Genomic DNA, 22196 nt, shown 5'->3' with positions numbered 1-22196 from the left:
GGCCCTAGATAGATAGATAGATAGATAGATAGATAGATAGATAGATAGATAGATAGATAGATAGATAGATAGATAGATAGATAGATACTTTATTAATCCCAAGGGGAAGTTCACATACTCCAGCAGCACCTTACTGATACAAAAAACAATATTAAATTAAAGATTGATAATAATGCATGTAAAAACAGACAATAACTTTGTATAATGTTAATGTTTACCCCCCCAGGTGGAATTGAAGAGTCGCATAGTTTGGGGGAGGAACGATCTTCTCAGTCTGTCAGTGGAGCAGGACAGTGACAGCAGTCTGTCGCTGAAGCTGCTCCTCTGTCTGGAGATAATACTGTTTAGTGGATTCTCCATAATTGATAGGAGCATGCTTAGCGCCCGTCGCTCTGCCACAGATGTCAAACTGTCCAGCTCCATGCCAACAATATAGCCTGCCTTCCTCACCAGTTTGTCCAGCCGTGAGGCATGTTTCTTCTTAATGCTGCCTCCCCAGCACACCACCGCGTAGAAGAGGGCGCTCGCCACAACCTTCTGATAGAACATCTGCAGCATCTTATTGCAGATGTTGAAGGACGCCAGCCTTCTCAGGAAGTATAGTAGGCTCTGTCCTTTCTTACACAGAGCATCAGTATTGGCAGTCCAGTCTAATTTATCATCCAGCTGCACTCCCAGGTATTTATAGGTCTGCACCATCTGCACACAGTCACCTCTGATGATCACGTGGTCCATGAGGGGTCTGGGCCTCCTAAAATCCACCACCAGCTCCTTGGTTTTGCTGGTGTTCAGGTGTAGGTGGTTTGAGTCGCACCATTTAACAAAGTCATTGATAAGGTCCCTATACTCCTCCTCCTGCCTACTCCTGATGCAGCCCACGATAGCAGTGTCGTCAGCGAACTTTTGCACATGGCAGGACTCCGAGTTGTATTGGAAGTCCGATGTATATAGGTTGAACAGGACGGGAGAAAGTACAGTCCCTTGTGGCGCTCCTGTGTTGCTGACCACAATGTCAGACGTGCAGATCCCAAGACGCACATAATGAGGTCTGTCTTTAAGATAGTCCACGATCCATGCCACCAGTTATGAATCTACTCTCATCTCTGTCAGCTTGTCCCTAAGGAGCAGAGGTTGGACTGTGCTGAAGGCGCTAGAGAAGTCTAGAAACATAATTCTTACAGCACCACTGCCTCTGTCCAAGTGGGAGAGGGATCAGTGTAGCATATAGATGATGGCATCCTCTGCTCCCACCTTCTCCTTATATGCAAACTGCAGAGGGTCGAGGGCATATTGAACCTGTGGCCTCAGGTGGTGAAGCAGCAGCCTCTCCATGGTCTTCATCACATGTGATGTCAGAGCAACAGGCCGGAAGTCATTCAGCTCACTAGGACGTGATACCTTTGGGACTGCGGTGATGCAATATGTTTTCCAAAGCCTCAGGACTCTCCCTTGTTCCAGGCTCAGGTTGAAGATGCGCTGTAGAGGACCCCCCAGCTCTGATGCACAGACCTTCAGCAGTCGTGGCGATACTCCATCTGGACCCGCTGCTTTGCTGGCACGAAGTCTCCTCAGCTCTCTGCTCACTTGCGCTGTTGTAATTATGGGCCCCATTTTTTATGACCACTTAGGGACACTGCTCTTAACATTCCCCAATTCTGATAGTGTTCTTCACAGCATGACCTTCTGCTTCTTGTGTTTTGACCAATTCTGCGCCCATCTGCAAACATCACCCTGAACTCCTACCTCTTTTAGTTTGATGCCCAACCTCTTGTGTGGCACCTTCTCAAATGTTTTCTGAAAATCAGATAAATAATATAATAAGCTTCACTCTGATCATATCTTTTTGTTGCTTCCTCATAGAATTCCAACATGTTAGTAAAAGACGACCTCCCTCTTCAGAACCCATGCTGACTGTTCACTAACACTCCTGCTCTTGCCATGTGTTGTTCCATCTCTTTTATAATAATTCCTGAATACCCTTTTTATATAACGGGATTATATTAGCCATTTTCTAGTCCTTAGGAATTTCCCCAGTGTGCAGTGACATCCTAAAAATATGCTTCAAGGGTTTATATAAGTACTCACTAACTCCTTGAGCACTCAAAGATAAATATTGCCTGTTCCCGCTGATTTGATATATTTCGGACTATTTAATCCAAGCATTACTTCTCCCTCTACAATTTCTAATTAAACCAGTACCTCCTTAGTAGTCCCTGTTACTAGTGGAAAGTTATACACATCCTCGCATTTAAAAACTTCAGAAAAAATGCAAGTTTAGAACATATTATTTCTGAAATTGTTCAGGTAGGGAAGATAGAAATATTAAGGTAAAGCAGTTATTTTCACTAATCATGGCACAGAGTGTGGCAGTATATTGCATGCTGTTTAGCTCTGTACATGTGGCAATAAGGACCTTAACTCTTTATAAACATATTAATTTGTTTTGTTACTAAGTTTTGCACACATCAGTGATTCATGACATTTTTTAAAACACTTCAACATCAATGGACTGGCACCATGCCCTAAGTGGCTTGCTTTCTTGCCGCCAGTAGTACCAGGATAGGCTCCAGGCCCCTATGGCTCTGCTTTGATTGAGCAGGTTTGAGAATGTTACATTATTTTGTAAAACAATAATAACTCAAACCTGAAGCTTAATATGCTTTTGTTAGCTTTGCTGATACAGTTTTAACACACATTTCCGCTTTCTCATGTTATATCATTCACAGCCAATTTCTATTTGTCTAAATGAACACAAATTATAAAAAGTACTCAAGATGTTATATCTAAGCAGAATTTTTTGGAGTATCAGGTGGTAGTTTTATTTTAGTTCTTTACTAAAAATAATCATAAAGTTTCCATATTGTGAGTGACACAACAATACAAGCACAAATAGAAATAATCAATATCAGTTGGTATATATCTCTGTAGAAGCTAATGTCTGAAGTATTAAATTGCAAAAATGATAAGGAACAAAACTCAGAATTATGGATTACCACAAGAAAATAATACGCATGAATAAAATACATGACTACATACTTTAAATTACAAGTACTGTGTTTGTGGAAACCACAGGTACCTTAAAGGGGCTCCCAAAACAAACCAGAGATGCCCCCGTTAAAGAGCCCTATATCTGAATGGAGAGAGGCCATTTGAAAGTGCACAGCGCACAAGACATCGGTTCCGCTTTTCATGTTTTTCGACCAAAAAGAAAGTGGCACCGCCTGCCACGAGTACCTTGGAATGTCCCCCATTTTTTCCTTTTTCAGCCAGGGCCCTTGTCAGTCTTAGCATGTTTATAACTCTATAAAGTGGTATCTCATCAATCTATTGTCATTATCCTCTTCCTTGTGAATAATAACAACCTTGCATGACCATTCATTTCTACTAAGTATATTAAGCTCCTTTAGGATATTCTCCTTCCATTGCATCACTGGGATATTTTAGTTTTTTGTTATAATAATTGCAACATAATGGAATCACCTGCCATGTATATTCTGTCACATAATTATGGAAATATTTAAATGGATTACACTTTTCATAGAGGATTATCAAAAGGCCCTGAAGGGTTTATGTATTTTAAACAGAAATATAATGATAATTTGTTAAGGATAATAATCTCCATGTTGTAATACTGTGTTAATAAGATGTAGGTATAAAAATAGATGATAATTTTCTTAAGGACAGCAGTTAGTTGCAAAATACTATCTGTGTGGCAATTGTTACAAAAAAATTCAAAGCAAAAGCACAAAATGTCAACATCCTGTAGGTAAGATTAGTCAACATTAAAGCATTAAAAATAGTGAAAGAATGAGTCAGTATATTACTATAGCAAGAGCAGCATTAGCCAAGATCAAGGAAAAGGCAAGAAAGAAAACAGACGAGCATTGGGAAAGAGAAACACCACTGAGGTCATCGAAAATGAAGTAGGATCCCCGTCGCAAAAAGAATTTAAACATAAGTTTTGAGAAATCAAAATTATGATTGAAGATATAGTTTTACAATTACTCTGAAATAATACCTGGTGGTGTTTTTCCCAGTGTGCACTGCTAGTGCATTAAGTGAAAGGGCCTAATTGGCGTTTGTTGCATTATTGACTAGTACCAGGTGTACACTGTGCAGCCTTTAGAAATAATGGCCACACAACTACTCACACTGTATGACAGTCGAGAGTCGCATGGGAGCACAAACGAGCATGTTTGGTCCAATTGACAGGCCGCTTCAACTATATGTGTAAATGGCTCCAACAGACAGTTTCACCCATTCAAGAAACAATATGGCCACGGGCTTCTCAAAATGTCAACAAACAAAAGAGCTACTTTGCCGGCTCTTACTGTACTGTGCTCTGAAACTAAAAAGAAAAGAAAAAGACATAAATGGACATGCGTATGTTTGGGAAGGTACAGGGTATACAGACAGTCTATTTTACAGAGAGAAATGGGTGTATGCAGTCTACAGCATGTAATTTACCTGTGCATGTGTATTTCAGGCTCTTCTAGTAAACGTTTGCTAAGTTACTTTTGTTATTGGCCATGTTGTTGTTCATCTATGTAACTTTTTGAAATCAAAAAGGTTAAAATGAGCATGGTAACAATAATGCCAAATGTACAGTGTATTGTGATGGCTGCACAATGAATTTCAGGAAATTTGATGGTGACATCAGAAAATCTGGTCATGAGACTGCTCACAATACAAGAGGCTGGCTGAAATTTTGGAGATGACAGAAATGACAGCCCAGTTGTAAGACATACTGTAATCGGGCATTGCAACCCCTCTCATACCACATGTGAAACAATAGCCAATGAAGATGAAATTTGGATGGACTCAGAAGATTATTATTCAGCGAATACAAATCGAGCCAGAATCACACAGTGTATGACCAGAATTAGGCTAAGCTTGCTTGCTCTGATAGGTTATGGAAACCGCTTTTTACTACCAAAAACTTTTAAGAGTTCAAAATTTCTCCAAAAATTTTCAGTTATTCGTATTCTGAAGCACACAGGTATAAAATTTGAGAAACCACATTAATGATGTAAGCCAAGAAGAATTCCCATTGCGGAAGTGCAACACTTGAGACATGTGATAGCAGAGACCCTGCCATCTTCTACACAGATGATTTAGGTATTATTAAAGACTGCAAAGGGTTGCAGGAGAATTAGAGGCAAAAAAGTGGCAAAGGAAGGGCAAGATATTGGGAGAGAAATACACTCTGATGACAAGAGTGCTCCTCAAAGTGCCAGTGTATGTTTCTTGGGACTACAAAGTGGGCATAAGAGCACAAGAGGTCTTGTGGGGAATGGGCAGGATACCATAAGAATTTTCCTAATCTAACAGAGGATAAGAGTGGACTCCTGGGAGGAACTGCAGGCCAGTATTTTAATTTCTGAAGATGGGTAGCCAGAAGCAGCCCTGGAAGCATGGCTCATTTAATTAGATTAGCACATAAGGCGTACAAGGCAGTCTGCGGCTGTTTAAGTATAATTTTCTGAAATGGCCTCAGGACAGTGTAAAAGCATCACTGGGCTCAGGAGTGAAAAGTTATGCTCCCCGGGAATTGTAGACCTACTAAAACAAGTGGCCAGAACAGAGATACAATGACAAAGAAAGTGAGTCCAATTAGGTGGCAGTACATTAGGAAATCATATACTGTACTCATCTGACAGTCAAAACATAAGAAATTATATACTAATCTGAGAAAAGCTCTACTGGTTATGAGCACACCAGTGGCCAGGGTAACCTTTCATGTAATTATAGCCCCTTTCCTTCCTCCCACTCCACACCACCCTATTTCCCCCAAAGCACATCAGAAATTCAGTAGCTTCCTGGGGACTTTCAAACTGGATGTTTTAATATCCGTCCTTCTTTATTCCTTTATCTATCTTCAATTAACATGCTTTTATTTCTGTAGCAAGATAAATATTTTCATGCATATGTGTGTATAAAGAAAAGAAGATCTGCTCACAGACTTCAGTAACATGTTGAGTATTAATTATCTTTTACTCCTGAATTCACAGGGATTGACCCAGCATTGCCTCCATGGCAGGGCTTAAGCACTGAGCCAAACTGAGTGTGGAATCAGGAGGTGAGCTTGGATGAGGGCTCAGTTGGCAGACAGTGGAGGGTAGAAGGGACAATTCGCCGGCGTTGCACATTTTGAGGTAGGCAGGTGGGACGGAGATCCAGGGCAGGAGGGTATACTCTGGCTTTGGTTAGTGTTGCTCATGTGTGTATGTATCCCTTTGAATGCCCAAGCCCACTCTGTTTGCTTAATAAAATCCCTCTGTTTTTGATATAGTTTGACCTTGTAGCGGCACCCACCATCAGATTTGAATTTTTCAAACAAGTTGTGAAGGCTGAATGGTCTTTTCAATTTTATAAACTTTTGTATGTTTTAATGTTGTTTGTGACTTTTTTTTTATTTTTCAATTTCAAATTAAAAAAAAAACATAAAAGCCAGGAAATTAGCCTTGACAAAACAACCTTGACTCAATGATGTGCCTTGCTTGCATTTTAACGGCTTTCTTAATAAAATAAATCTATTCTGATATTATATTGCAGTTTTACTTATGCTTATGCTTAATTAAAAAAAAAAAAGCTAACCACTATGATACAAGATGAAATTCATCTAGTGAATACTTTACAAAGGGGGTATGTGCTGCATAATGTATAAATCGATGAGGACATGTAAATAATATTTCGCAGCATCAGCCTAAATTTCACCTTCCTCATCAATAATGCAGAGGTCTTGCCGTTGCCAAGTCTCATGTGTGGGTCAGATAGCCTGTAACTGAGCCGTGGCTGTCAAGGCGAGCTGCTAGACTAAACACTATACGGATGACTTCACTCCCTCGTTCCGTGACTTTCCAGTTAGGGTCAAAGATTCTGCTGAAACAAGTTCTCATTTTGGTTGTATTTTAACTGACATTTTATCTTATATTTCATTTTGTCTTGTATAAGTTCTAAAGAACCAGTGAACTGAAGCAGAAGAAAAATGGCCCAGCACCACAGGTCATATTTTCAGCCCTAAACTATATCTCTTTATTAGTTAAGAAAAGAAAATGAATTATGTGAGGTCTAAGAGTTTTTGATAAGAAAAAGGTGAAAACATTAAATCATATAATCTGCACATACATCCTCATTATCATAGATGTGCTACCTGTTATGTGCAACGGTCTTCACAATGTGACAGTACTACTGCGGCCTCACTGAACTGCAGAATCTTTATAGAAAACGGAGCTCGTTGTGCAGCACTTTAGAAAGCTCCGTTCTATGACGAGCACTTTCTGTCGGTCCAGAATATTTTAAAGTGATCATTTATAACACCGGCTACCATTCATGGCCTTTAACATTATAATGTACACATATAATATTGTAATCTACGGGTTTGCTTCGTCCAATAAATCCAGCACTGATGCAGAAGCAACAAGAATATTAAGGATTACAGGCATTGTGTTTATAGATTAAGAGTAACATGGGAATTAGTTAAAACAATAAAACACCTGAAGACCTTAATCAGGCTTTAATAGTGGGAGCAGGTATCCTGCCCACCTACAAGTCTTTTATTCTTCATATTCCCCATTCCTTCTTTTCCAGCACTATCTGACCACTTCAATAATAATAACAACAATGTATTTCTTGTATAGCCCAAAATCTCACAAGGAATGCCTCAATGAGCTTTAACAGGCTCAATTTTTTACAGCCCACCAGTCTTGACCCCCTAAGAAGATAAGAAAAAACTCTCAAGAAACTTTGTAGGGAAAAAATGGAAGAAACCTTAGGAAGGGCCATTCAGAGAGAGATAATCCTACCATTCCTGGTAGGCTGGGTGTCACAAAATGGGGTAAATACAACACACAAAACAGAACACAAGTAATCGTCTGCACAGAGCTAGATGACCAGTCTGCCATTGTCACCTCAGGAATGCAATTCAGCAGTACAAACTGCCCTGTTCTTGCTCAGTAGTCCTCACTACATTCAGGCACAGATCACCGAGACGACTGTCAAAGCAAAATGCAAGAAAAAAAATGCACCCATTAAATACAGAACTATCACATATGAGGATACACATTTGTTTAAACTTGTTTAAACTTCTCATCACTAATTATCCTTACCAGAAGGCCACTGCCTCCATTCTCCCAGCTCTAGGCTTATTTAGGTCTGTCATGAAGATAGAAATTTTAATTCCAATAGGGTTTTAGTTCTAAGCCTGTGCCAGAATCAAAGGTGGTCGACTATATTTTCATTTTTAAATCAAAAATAATCCACACCAGTGTTTTCACCTTGTTTATGAAAGCATGTCCACCCACAATAAAGTGACAATAAACACACTTGGTGTAGCTGTTCACCTACGTTAGCCATGCATGCATCAGAAAGGAAACGTCTTCCATGTTAGACATTCACTTGCAGCTTGCATTTACACACAGAGAGCAGCAATGGTGAATACATAAAAAACCAAGCTGGTTTGTTTGGACTGGTGATGGAGGAGAATTATAATTAAGAGTAACGAACAAGTTTAAGTGAGCAAAGCAGCTGAGAAAATGTAATGAGCAGGAACTAATCAGGAAAGTGCCACGTAATAAGCATGAGCCAATCACATCACAATTAAAGTCTTAGTTTTCAAAATTCTCCATTCCACTCCATTCTCCATTTTCACCCATCCACAATGCAATGCTGAGCCACCATTTTCAGAGATATACGACTCTGGAGCCCATTTTCAAAGGTTAAAATCTCTGAGGTAGTGTGGATGAAAGATGAAAATGAAGACTAATACCTGCAGTTTTAAACGAAAATGTAGTAGCCTTAGAACCACCTTACTACAGCTCCCTCCGACAGATTTTAGTAAACACTCGTGTAACACTAATTTCAAAAAAGACGCTAGGCTGATATTATAACCAAAGTTATATTGACCTCTCTTGTATGTCACTTTGGATAGAAGTATCTTCTAATTGGATAAATATAAATGTGCACCCTGAGTTCTCATATATGAAGAGTCAAGCAATAAGTGATGCACCCCTACAGAAATAATGACTTAATACCTAAACAATGAGAATGTTTCATTTTGTACATATCATTTTCATGGTGAGGGTAGCATGGTGGCGCAGTGGTAGTGCTGCTGCCTCGCAGTAAGGAGACCTGGATTCGTTTCCCGGGTCATCCCTGCGTGGAGTTTGCATGTTCTCCCCGTGTCTGCGTGGGTTTCCTCCGGGCGCTCCAGTTTCCTCCCACAGTCCAAAGACATGCAGGTTAGGTGGACTGGCGATCCTAAATTGTCCCTAGTGTGTGAGGGTGTGTGTGTGTCCTGCGGTGGGCTGGCGCCCTGCCTGGGATTTGTTCCTGCCTTGTGCCCTGTGTTGGCTGGGATTGGCTCCAGCAGACCCCCTGTGTTAGGATATAGTGGGTTGAACGATGACTGACTGATTTTCATGGTGGGTAGCACAGGGCAGCATTGGTTAGTGCTGCTGCCTCCTGGATCTGGGGTCCTGTGTTTGAATTCCACACTTCATGGTTGTCTTTGTCTTGTTAGACTAACTGAACATTCTAAATTTGACCACAGTTGTGTGAGTGAGTGAGTGGTCTCTGTAATGCACTGGTCCAGGGTTGTTTCCTGCCATGCACCCACTGGACAGATTCCAACTCCCCCTCGACTCAGAAGAGGATTAAGCAGGTTTAAGAATTATCTTTATGTTTTCTCTGAGCAAAAGGCATTTCTGAGGGAAGCCATTGCAAGGCCAGCTGAGACCCCGGATGACTCACAGACATTGGTGCCACTAGCTAAAGACAATGTTCATGATAATACGTCCCAAAGGCGTTCTACAAGAAAGATCTTTGTGTGTGGAAAAAAATGTACCTTTTTTTTTTTTTTTTCTCAAAATGTTTGTGAAACATTACTTACAAATTACAAATACAGTGGAAAGTAAATGAGAACATTTTGCTATGAATGCTTTGCAGGATGTGTGGTACAAATGAAATATTGTGCACCAGTGAGGTCCCACCATCCACATTCCAGAGTTTACTGATGGGTAGCATCATATTATGGGGATGCCTTTTAGCAACTTGGTCTGGCAGGTTTGTCAAGATAGACACATGAAATATTAGACAAGAATCACCCAGAAAACTGAAACACAGGAAAGGGATCCAAAGCTCACCGTCACTGGAACAATGTAGCTCCTTACAATGAACATCTTTGAGAGGCTCAGTCATGGCGTTGACTTCAATTCCAAAGAAAGTCAGCCACGCTTTATATTAACTTCACCTGTTTGTTGTCTGGTACAAATCTTGTAATCGATATTTAACCCACTTCCTATTGTCCAAATGACTTGAAACTTTGCACACTTACTCACTTCCGATGACAACACATCAATCAACATTCAAAAAACACTTCTTAAAATCTTGGCAAAAGCGCCCACGCTTTTATTTTACGAGTGACGTATGAGAGACTTATTTTTTACTTTTTAGTACACTTTTTAACTTAATATAAGCGTGGTTTTCAAAAAGTATTTTTTTATATATATATTTTAGCTATAAAGTGTCATTATTGTCAGGTGTACACAGCACAGTGAAATTCTTACTTGCACATGCTCATCAACATGCAACACATTGGCACTATCCAGCGCCATGCTTTCTTTTGTAATCTTGTGAGATCTGGCTGATTTTTGTGATGTTGCTGCGGCAGTGGTGGAAAGTTCCACAATGCCTAGGCTGGGAGTGTCAGTCCATTTAAAGCTGACATGTGACTCCTCAAAGGACACTCCTTGTCATCACTTATGTTTTTCACTGTCATGGAAAATGTAGCCGAGCCATTTAGATCATCTGATCTGCAGTCTGCACTTCACAGGCCAGATTGTCCACTTGGCCTCTTTAGGCTGTCATCTCAGACACGCTTGGGTGATGTGCAGTCAAGTGTGAATTTGTGCCTCGAAATCTTAGGTCATAGGCCCATCAAGGCAAAGAGTGGCTTGTGCTCTGCTGGTTACAGGGTATCAGCTGCCTAGAGTGAGGGCTTTCAGATACTCTTGGGTCTTGTTCAGTGAAGAGTGTAGGGGTGATCTGACTCTGATACAGCGAAAGAGTGTGGTGTGGACAGTCTTGATGACGTTGTACCAGACCAAGGTGGAGAGGTAGAAGTTAAGTCCTTGATTGATGCTTTTGATTTTCTTGTTAGTTTATATCTCCACCTTCACCAATGGTTATGAGTTGAAGTAGTAGAGAAGAAGAGACAAGCTCTATGAGGTGGCTGGGAATATGGCAACGATGTGGTGTCCCAAACACAACAGCCGAGGGTAGGGTTTGTATCCAGAAATGAAAGTTTGTAAATGTCTTCATTTTTCTATCAATATTTAAAACGGGGAAAACAGTTGCATGATCGTGACTCCTTAAATCTTATATTTTTCTACTGGTCAAACAATCTTGAATTTTCATTTTCCCCCAGTTTTCCCTTTATGCGAGTGGAGAGTGGGGGGTGTGCTTATTCACATCTGCCTTTATCCTTTGTTTTTGTGTCAGACTCAGCCACCTTGTCTAATTCTGGAATTTGCTCAAGATGTGTTTCAAGTGTGGATTCCTCTTGCACCCCATGATTAACCATTCATGCATTGACTGTCCATTTCAGAACATGGAGATCATCTTGGAGTGTGAGGGGACAAGAATGCAAGAGGCGTTGCTTATAGATGTTGTGCGTTGGGCTTCAGGAAGGCATGAATGCCAATTTTCCACCTAAGCAGTGGTTGCCATCAATCCAACTACTTGGGAAGCGAATGCTAGAATTGAATTTCACTTTGCATTTGACTGAAGTCTTGTGTGGATGGAGGGTGCAATTCCAGATTTCTCAAAGCTGTATATAGTTAGTCATTTGGTAATTCTAAATTGTCGGTGTGTACATGGTTGACCTTTGACTGGCTGTTACCCCATCCGTGGTTAGTTAACGTTTTACACTTAATCCTTGCACTATATCCTTCAGTTCTGGGTAGCACTGAAATGGATTTGGTCGGTTCAGAAAATGGAGGGATGGGTGGCTTAATGAGTGTTTAGGCAGGTCTACCTTGAAAAGCCATCATGTGATGCATTTTGAATTTGGCAGAATATCTCCACATTAACAGATCCACAAGGCTGTTCACTTGTATTGGGATATACAGTTAGGGCCATAAATATTTGGACAGAGACAACTTTTTTCTAATTTTGGTTCTGTACATTACCACAATGAATTTTAAATGAAACAACTCAGATGCAGTTGAAGTGCAGACTTTCAGCTTTAATTCAGTGGGGTGAACAAAACAATTGCATTAAAATGTGAGGCAACTAAAGCATTTTTTTAACACAATCCCTTCATTTCAGAGGCTCAAAAGTAATTGGACAATTGACTCAAAGGCTATTTCATGGGCAGGTGTGGGCAAGTCCGTCGTTATGTCATTATCAATTAAGCAGATAAAAGGCCTGGAGTTGATTTGAGGTGTGCTGCTTGCATGTGGAAGATTTTGCTGTGAACAGACAACATGCGGTCAAAGGAGCTCTCCATGCAGGTGAAAGAAGCCATCCTTAAGCTGCGAAAACAGAAAAAACCCATCCGAGAAATTGCTACAATATTACGAGTGGCAAAATCTACAGTTTGGTACATCCTGAGAAAGAAAGCAAGCACTGGTGAACTCAGCAACGCAAAAAGACCTGGACGTCCACGGAAGACAACAGTGGTGGATGATCGCAGAATCATTTCCATGGTGGAGAGAAACCCCTTCACAACAGCCAACCAAGTGAACAACACTCTCCAGCAGGGGGTAGACATATCGATATCCAAGTCTACCATAAAGAGAAGACTGCATGAAAGTAAATACAGAGGGTGCACTGCAAGGTGCAAGCCACTCATAAGCTTCAAGAATAGAAAGGCTAGATTGGACTTTGCTAAAGAACATCTAAAAAAGCCAGCACAGTTCTGGAAAAACATTCTTTGGACAGATGAAACCAAGATCAACCTCTACCAGAATGATGGCAAGAAAAAAGTATGGAGAAGGCGTGGAACAGCTCATTATCCAAAGCATACCACATCATCTGTAAAACACGGTGGAGGCAGTGTGATGGCTTGGGCGTGCATGGCTGCCAGTGGCACTGGGACACTAGTGTTTATTGATGATGTGACACAGGACAGAAGCAGTCGAATGAATTCTGAGGTGTTCAGAGACATACTGTCTGCTCAAATCCAGCTAAATGCAGTCAAATTGATTGGGCGGCGTTTCATGATACAGATGGACAATGACCCAAAACATACAACCAAAGCAACCCAGGAGTTTATTAAAGCAAAGAAGTGGAAAATTCTTGAATGGCCAAGTCAGTCACCTGATCTTAACCCACTTGAGCATGCATTTCACTTGTTGAAGACTAAACCTCAGACAGAAAGGCCCACAAACAAACAGCAACTGAAAGCCGCAGCAGTAAAGGCCTGGCAGAGCATTAAAAAGGAGGAAACCCAGCATCTGGTGATGTCCATCAGTTCAAGACTTCAGGCTGTCATTGCCAGCAAAGGGTTTTCAACCAAGTATTAGAAATGAACATTTTATTTCCAGTTATTTAATTTGTCCAATTACTTTTGAGCCCCTGAAATGAAGGGATTGTGTTCAAAAAATGCTTTAGTTGCCTCACATTTTTATGCAATCATTTTGTTCACCCCACTGAATTAAAGCTGAAAGTCTGCACTTCAGCTGCATCTGAGTTGTTTCATTTAAAATTCATTGTGGTAATGTGCAGAACCAAAATTAGAAAAAAGTTGTCTCTGTCCAAATATTTATGGACCTAACTGTAAGTGTTTCTGAGATGCAAGCAAACTAAATTTCTTATTGCATCTTTTGTCAAGCAGGAGTCGTATAGACAGTATAACCAGATTTGGAGGCAAGCCACTGTTCAGCAGGCAGAGTGCTGGGAATGCAGCAGATTACTTATGAATGTAAGCATTCATATCAAAACAGGGTCAGCATACTTGATGCCAGTGCTTTAACAACGGGTTTTCTGAACCTTTGAAGGCAAGTATGTACCATCCTTAGATTGGATGTCAGCCTATGGTGCAGTATATATATGCAGACTCTAGTCCTAATTAGAATCACCATTTAATCATCCAAATTATGCTTAGAATGACTCATAATTATCCGTTATTCTGAATCAGAAAATGCTGAAAATTGTCAGAGGTTTATTGCTTTTGACTTGTTCTGGTTTTTATCATTTGAACCATTTTAACAGTATTTCTCAATTGGTGCCTATTAAAAGCAGTGGACTTCTCTCTGCGGGGTCCCCTGTAGCAGTTTCACATTTATTTACTATAAGAACATGAAGTGGGATTTATTCACATCTACTTATGGTGCACAAAAGGAGTCGATTAGGAGGCAAGTTGAACCTTGTGATTATCTTCATTTTTGATGTATGCTGCTGTTACAGGTTCAGGCTGCAGAGATATCTGAGTGGGGGGTGAATGATGTTAGCAGTGATGGTGGTGGGATTAATGGCACTGAGCTCTTGAGCACTTTTCACAATTTTGGAAATGTGCACAAAGCAACAGGCCGAGCTGTGTTTGAAGACCAGGAGAATTCATTTCAAAAAATACAACAACCATGTCAAAGCTGGGATGAGTGCCCACACTGACTGCTGGATGCACACGTTTACCCCTCTCTTCCACTCCGGACACTCCATTAATGTTGAACTTTTATGGCAGGAGCAGCAGCCTAAGTGAGGTCGTAGGTTATACTTGCTACAGCAGGTTTTGTTTTACTCCTGCATTTTTAGGTTTCTTGTTTGATGTGTTTTTTCTTTTTCTTTTCTAGATGTACTGTAACTCTTGAAAATGATTTGAAATTAAACAGTGCCTAAGCGAATATGAATTCCACAGCAATGTGTAAACTATGTGCCACATTCTTTGAGGCGGCCACCTTTATATAACAGCTTACGCTCGTCTGCCTCGATGTTGATAGGCTGATCTCTGCAGCTGGAGAATGAAATAATAAGAATGGCCAAAAGTTGCTTATTATGAGAGTCATTAAAGATCAAAGGGCTGGGAGCATGTGAACAGAAGCAGTAGTTCATCTTTCAGCAAACATTGTGACTCATATCAGATTAAAAAATAAAAAAAGCGTTGGGAGCGTTCAAAGCGCCCCGACGGCAGCTCATTCTCAAGGCTTCTTGATATTTTAGATGCTGGCTGCTGTGGTAGTGTTTCAGGTGAGCTTTTGGCTGCATTTTGTGTATGAGAGGCTGTGATAGCAATCAGAAGACTGTTAAGTCATCATCGGCCGCCACGCAGTAATGTCACAGAGGACGTCTTTCATTCTTTTGTCAGTGGCTGGCTTCAGTTCATATCTTCAGTTCTCAGAAGCGTTGCCAATGGGAGCCCAAACTCAACGATGACCTTCAAAAGCCAGTGGTGTGTTTGATGTAGAATATAACTCTTCAAGTTCTAATGTGAGCTATACAAAAATGGAAAGCTATAAGAAATATCTGGCTGGTGTATGGTGGGGTGCTGCTCTCAGTTACTTGTCTAAATGATTATTTTTCTTTTTATTCTTCTTCTGTCTTTGTTTATCTCTGTGACCCAGGTTTAGAATATAGTCACTATCCCTCTTCTATGCTGTAAGGCAGCTAAACCAGTTTGGTGTCAGGAAGGATCTCCAGCCATAAAAATGTCTGCTGTAATGCCGCCTATGAATAGGGCAGCCATCCAACCTGGTGAACTTAGAAAATGACTGTCAAAGGGATTGAGAACTTCCATAGATGGTGGCACCCTGCATAGACCACTGCAGTCCAATGGCTTTGTATTTAATTCCAGAATACCATGCAGTTATATTTAAAACTGTCTTGCCTTTGTGATGTGTAAATATGAGCCTGTCCTGCCAAGCCAGCATCATTTGCTCCAATGGTTTTATTTTTTTTGCTTTCCCAGAGCTTTTAATTCTGCAGTGATTGCTCCAAAAACCTCAAGAGCTCAGCAACATACCCAAACACAGTTTCATACTGTACGATACAGATGGTCCTCAAGCTATGTGACCAAAGTGCATGTCATATTAATATCATATTGTATATGCCATTAGGTCCTAATTTTTTGATATCGAGTGGCAAAGGAGCCCTGTTACTGGTTTTGAAATGGTAAGACAGATCAGTCATGCAGGGGGAAAACTAAATTAGTAGTCGGGGAGCTAAGTCGAATAATCTGAAAATATTCCTAATTACTATTTTAGTATCAATTTATGTATTTTATTGAATTAAGTTAAAAATGTAGATGTCCTCCATTGCTCATTGCTGTTAAATAAGTCACTTAGCCTATGTGCGGTGACAACAATGCAACAGGAAAATGTCCATGGAAACTAGCAGGAGGCAAATGCAGACAACATCATCAGGGATGTGACAAAAAAAGCCATTAAAAATAAGCAAAAATAAATTAGGAGGAATGTAAACGTGAAAAAAAATATTCCAAACACGCAAAGATATTTTTCCTGTCTGTACATCCTGACAAATTTACAGTTTTGCTACTTTTACTCTGCCTGATGTGTCAATGACTTTGCAATCTCAAAGCAATAAAATAACTCGTAATTTAATAAAGCTGTAAATACTCATGGTACATATTAAACAATATACTGCGTATGTAGTGGCCATACTCTCAAGGGCAAGAGCATTGATTTGAATGTAGTAATATTAGACATACACCACCCCGCCATGGTCATAGAGGCTGACACATGCCCAGTGTGGCCTGTCGGCGCCAGCTTCTCTGCAGACAACAGGGGCCATGCTTGGTGTGCGGATCGGGACAAGTTGACTTCAAAAGGGACGAGGTGAATACATAAAAGCAGGCTGTTTAATGGCCAATTCGTAATGGTGAAAAGAACCAAATGGACATTCTCAGATTTGACAAAATACTCTGGCTAAAGATCCTGAAAAGCACAAGAAAAAGTAGATGTGAAAAACAAAAACCTAAAGTACTGAAACAGACTACATAATGCTACAGCAGGGGCCCAAATTCCCGACCCCCACCCCCACCCCCAATAAAAGCTCCCCTTCTCATTTACTGTAAGGCACTGAAGATCAATGACAACAGGACTCAAAGAACTTTCCAATGATGCAGTAGACCACACTATGAGAGGTCTGGGAAAGACACCCAGCTGAGGTCCAGTAATGTGACCAGACCAGCAAGTGATGGAAGGGGGGGTAAAGTGATGGGTGTCAGACATTTGTAGGACAGTTAAAACGGTGAACCTGTTACAAGAGTGCAGAGTTCTTGAAGAGCACTTGTGGAGCTTTCAGACGTATGCCGATGCTCCTTTGGCTCTTTATGCCAAGCTTCTCATTTCTGCACTTGGTGCAAAGGTTGATAAATGAGAACTTGTTGGTTGGAGTTCAGGTGGTGCTGATGAGCCATATCACTATCATTATTAGCACTAATGGTGGTATTTATGCAGGTTTTATTTTCATTTAATTTAGGGCATGTTGATGTTATGCCACATGTGTACATATCTACTACTATACGTTATTTATTACTTACCAGAATATGATTGATAATTGATTTTAAGTATGTCTTGGTTTGGTGTATAGTAAACTCTTCTGACAGAGTGGATTTCAGTCTTGGGACAATCAATTCTATATAAAACGACAAAACATCTGGCATCCCTGCCCAATAATGTCATCCAGCCTTGAAAAGAGGGCTGCAATGTCCAATGAATAAAGGTAATAAGAAGCACAAAGAAACAGGGACACAAGTGCCAGTATATCTGATGAACAGATGTTCCTAAATGCACAATGTGATCAAAACAGACGGACTTCCCAATGTGCCCGCTTTAATTAATGGTCATTTTGCTGTGCTGGTAAAGTTCTGAAATGATCCGAGCCTGCATCAGGCACAGTGCTGGTATTTGGAGCGTTCGTTTGTCCCCATGAACAGAATTATCAGCGCACATCATAAACAGTAAACCCAGAGACTCACAGGAGGGACTTTCTGAACTAAAGGCAGGTCTCTGGATCAATGAATGAAAGGGAAAGGGTGTGTCTTCAAGCCAAAAAGTCTCTCCCAAGGGCCTTTGGGTTTACTGTTTATGTACACACTGAGAATTCCAGAAATACAGTAACTAAAATATTTTAGCAAACAAAAGAATGCACTTTAAACGTTTTAAGCAAGCAACTGGATAACAGACATGTGGACTGTGCAACATAAGTAACGTGAGATTATTTTTTCTTTTTTCCATGGACATCTTTCAAATTGTTTGCCATTGTACAGCACTGGTCACTGTTCAGTTCTGTTATGTCATAAACATTTTTTCTCTCCTTTCTGCATGAAAACATGAGATTAAAAATTATTTTCAGTCACTACTACGAAATACTTTGGGTAAGTAACTTAAAAAATATGTCATGCAAGGAATATTCCCTTAAACATCAGAGGCAGGATTGCAATTCAGGAGAGGACTCTCTTCCTCAAGGATGGGGGTTGATTTGTTTTCAATCCTATTTTTTGTAAAAATGTATCTTATTTGTATGGAATGATGACAATAAAATCAATAAATTTAATAAAAAAAAAGGAGAGGACCTATTTGATGTGTGGGCCTGTGGCGTTACTGAAGAGGACTAACGGCTCTCAGCGTTTTTAATAAGTGTGAGTGATGGAGAGAGGCCATCCCCATCTGCTGTGGCGTGACACTTCCTACAATGTACTATGTAAGCAAGTTGCATCTTAATTAGTTGTTAACCGGGGTCCTTGCATCCATCCATTGTCCATGCTTGCTTTTTCCATTATAGAGCTGATTTGTGGCTGCTAGACAGGAACTGGGCACCTTCATGAACACACAGATGCTCAATGATGCAAATACCTTTGTGACGGCACAGGAATGACATAATGAGGAAAAGCAAAACCTAAATTCACATGAACTTTTAAAAGAAACAAGCTGACTAGTTCTATGAAAGCTTTTCAATCGAAGCTTGATCTCACTTCTGAACTACAGTATACAGTTAGGTCCATAAATATTTGGACAGAGACAACTTTTTTCTAATTTTGGTTCTGTACATTACCACAATGAATTTTAAATGAAACAACTCCGATGCAGTTGAAGTGCAGACTTTCAGCTTTAATTCAGTGGGGTGAACAAAATGACTGCATAAAAATGTGAGGCAACTAAAGCATTTTTGAACACAATCCCTTTATTTCAGGGTCTCAAAAGTAACTGGACAATTGACTCAAAGGCTATTTCATGGGCAGGTGTGGGCAAGTCCGTCGTTATGTCATTAATAGATAAAAGGCCTGGAGTTGATTTGAGGTGTGGTGCTTGCATGTGGAAGATTTTGCTGTGAACAGACAACATATTCAGTTCTGGATTGTGTTAAAAAAATGCTTTAGTTGCCTCACATTTTTATGCAATCGTTTTGTTCACCCCACTGAATTAAAGCTGAAAGTCTGCACTTCAACTGCATCTGAGTTGTTTCATTTAAAATTCATTGTGGTAATGTACAGAACCAAAATTAGAAAAAAGTTGTCTCTGTCCAAATATTTATGGACCTAACTGTATGTATTTCTCTGACATTTCAAGGTGAAAGCCTGCAAAATTGAGCACAGGGAAGGACATAGATCAGTTTCCCCCAAAATCATAAATTTTGTCATCATCACCAGTTTAATGGTTGTTTTTCAAATTTACCGGTGTGAACTTATTGTTCTCCAAAATCTTTTCCCTCCACTCTTCACTGTCTACCAAGATCCAGGTCTTTAATGACCTCTTGGGCACAGCCATCAGCAGTGTGTCTGTCTGCAGAGAGAGTGTCGACCTTGTTGAGAGGTTTACTTACCTTGGCAGTGACATTCATGTCTCTGGTGACTCTTCCTATGAAGTCAGTAGACAGATTGGGAGAGCATGGGGGGTCATGAGGTCGCTGGAAAGGGGTGTGTGGCGCTCCCGATATCTGTGCAAAAGGACGAAGGTCCAAGTCTTTAGAGTCCTGGTGCTTCCTGTCTTGCTATATGGTTGCGAGACATGGACGCTATCCAGTGACCTCAGACGAAGACTGGACTCCTTTGGTACTGTGTCTCTCCAGAAAATCCTTGGGTACCATTGGTTTGACTTTGTGTTGAATGAGCAGTTGCTCATGGAGTCCCGCACTGTGACCGAGTGTCTGTTATGGCACTATGGCCATGTGGCGCATTTCCCCGAGGGTGATCCGGCTCATAAGAGCCTCATTGCTGAGACCCGAGTGGCTGGACCAGGCCAAGGGGTTGCCCACGTAACACCTGGCTGCGGCAGATAGAGGGTCATTTCTGGAGGGTGGGACTGGACCGCATGTCTGCCTGGGGGGTTGCCAACCGGGATCCCGAGCTGTTTAGTTGTGTGGTGGGACGGCAACACACTGTACCAGTGCATACTCCCCAACTTGAATTGACTTTGACTTCACTGTCTTGGGCATCCTTTTCTTCACAATTATCCTCAGCACAACATCTATTGCTGCACACCAAGTCTGTCAATGAACTCGCCAATTATCTCCCTCTCACTCTATGATGCTCCACACATCCATCTGGTAAATCATGAAGTTAAGAAATGCTGCTCATGCTTTGCTGTCGACTTCCCAGGGATGCCAGGGCAGGACTGGATGGGTAAATCAAAGCTGATGTTCTTCTTTTGTGGCATAAAAACCTTAAGGCTGACAAAATGTGAAGTGGAAGAAAATGTTTTGAAAAAATGATTAAAACCATAAAAGCAACACAAACAGAGTCACTTTTCAGTTTCCTGTGTGCCAAATGTAAGAAGAGCCCTCTTTGAAGTTCAGCTTACGACCAGTTGATTTATTTATTATAACTTAAAGCCTATGAAACAAAGTTGACTATGAATTTTTTTTGTTTTAGTTTTCTTAATTATTTGTTTTGTTTTTCCATTTCTGTGGGAAGTGCTCACCTGTGTGCACAGCTGCTCCTCACAGCTCCTACCTTGTTCTCCGCAGGCCTGACTGACCACATGAAAGCCTAAGCCACCTGTTTCAGAGCGCGCCATATCAAAACTCTCATGAAGATGAAAGTGACTCATTAATGAGAATTTCCTGACGACTGGCACGTCGTTTAACTGCCCTGATCTGTTTGCTTGGCTTGTCAACACACAGAGGGTAGCGAAAGCCTACGTTAAACTTAAAAAATGAACATGCTGCCTTTGGGGGGACAAACATAATCAGTGCTGGTGTGCCAAAATGAATGCTCTCGAGCTTACAGGATATGACAGATTTATGGTCTCGCACCTCAGAATCGACCAGAAGAAAATTAATTTGCCTTCAACCACTCTATTACAGAAATGTATTTTATAAAGTGTCACTCAGAAAGGGGCTTAGGTGTGAATGGCACTCAGTGGCCACTTTATTAGGTACACCTGCTTGTCCAAACAACCAATCACTTGGCTACAAGTAAGTACACGTGGCATGTGGACGTGGTCAGCAGGTTTAACTTTTGTGTGATCCAACTTGAGAATGGGCAAAACAAGTGATTGATGATCGACATGAATAGTGGTAGAAATAGTTTCATACACTTCAGTCTCTGGAGAGTATGGTAAAAAAGAAAACATACCAGTAGTGGTAGGGTGCAGCAGACCTTAAAGTAGATGAGCTGTAGCAGTAGAAGTCCATGATGGATTCCTCTCTTCTCAGCTAAGAACAGGAGGGTAAGTTTACAATGGGCACATGATCACCAGAAAGAATAACCGATGATTGGAAAAATAGTGCCTGGTCTGATGAATCTTTTTCTGTGCTGTGGTGGGATGGTAACATCACTTCAAGAAGAGGCCCACCGAATCAACAAGTTAATCAAAAGGGCAGGCTCCATTTTGGGACATACTCTGCACCACCTGAAGGTAGTAACAAAAGAGAGAATTAAAACAAAACTGAGTGCCATTATGAACAATGCTGCAAATCCTCTGTCTGACACACTAACAACTGGGGACTTTTAGCCACTGAATCATTCAGCAGAAGTGTGTCAAGAAACACCATGGGGGCTCCTTTATACCAACAGCAATGCATCTGCATACTTCACTGTGACTGGGGCTGCCGGGTATGAAGTTTTCTTTTCTTTCTTTTTAATTGTCTTCATTGTTCTGACCAACGTGTGTATATTTATTTATTTACTTATCTACCAATTAAATGTATGTATTTATTTAAAGAGATGTGTAAAAAGCCAAATTCCCCCATGGGGACAAATCAAGTTCTGTCTGTCTGGAGTTGTGCTGCAGGTGGTG

Source organism: Erpetoichthys calabaricus, chromosome 10, assembly GCF_900747795.2.
Source record: "Erpetoichthys calabaricus chromosome 10, fErpCal1.3, whole genome shotgun sequence".
Classification (NCBI taxonomy): Eukaryota; Metazoa; Chordata; class Cladistia; order Polypteriformes; family Polypteridae; genus Erpetoichthys; species Erpetoichthys calabaricus.
Note: the sequence above shows the minus strand (reverse complement) of the source record.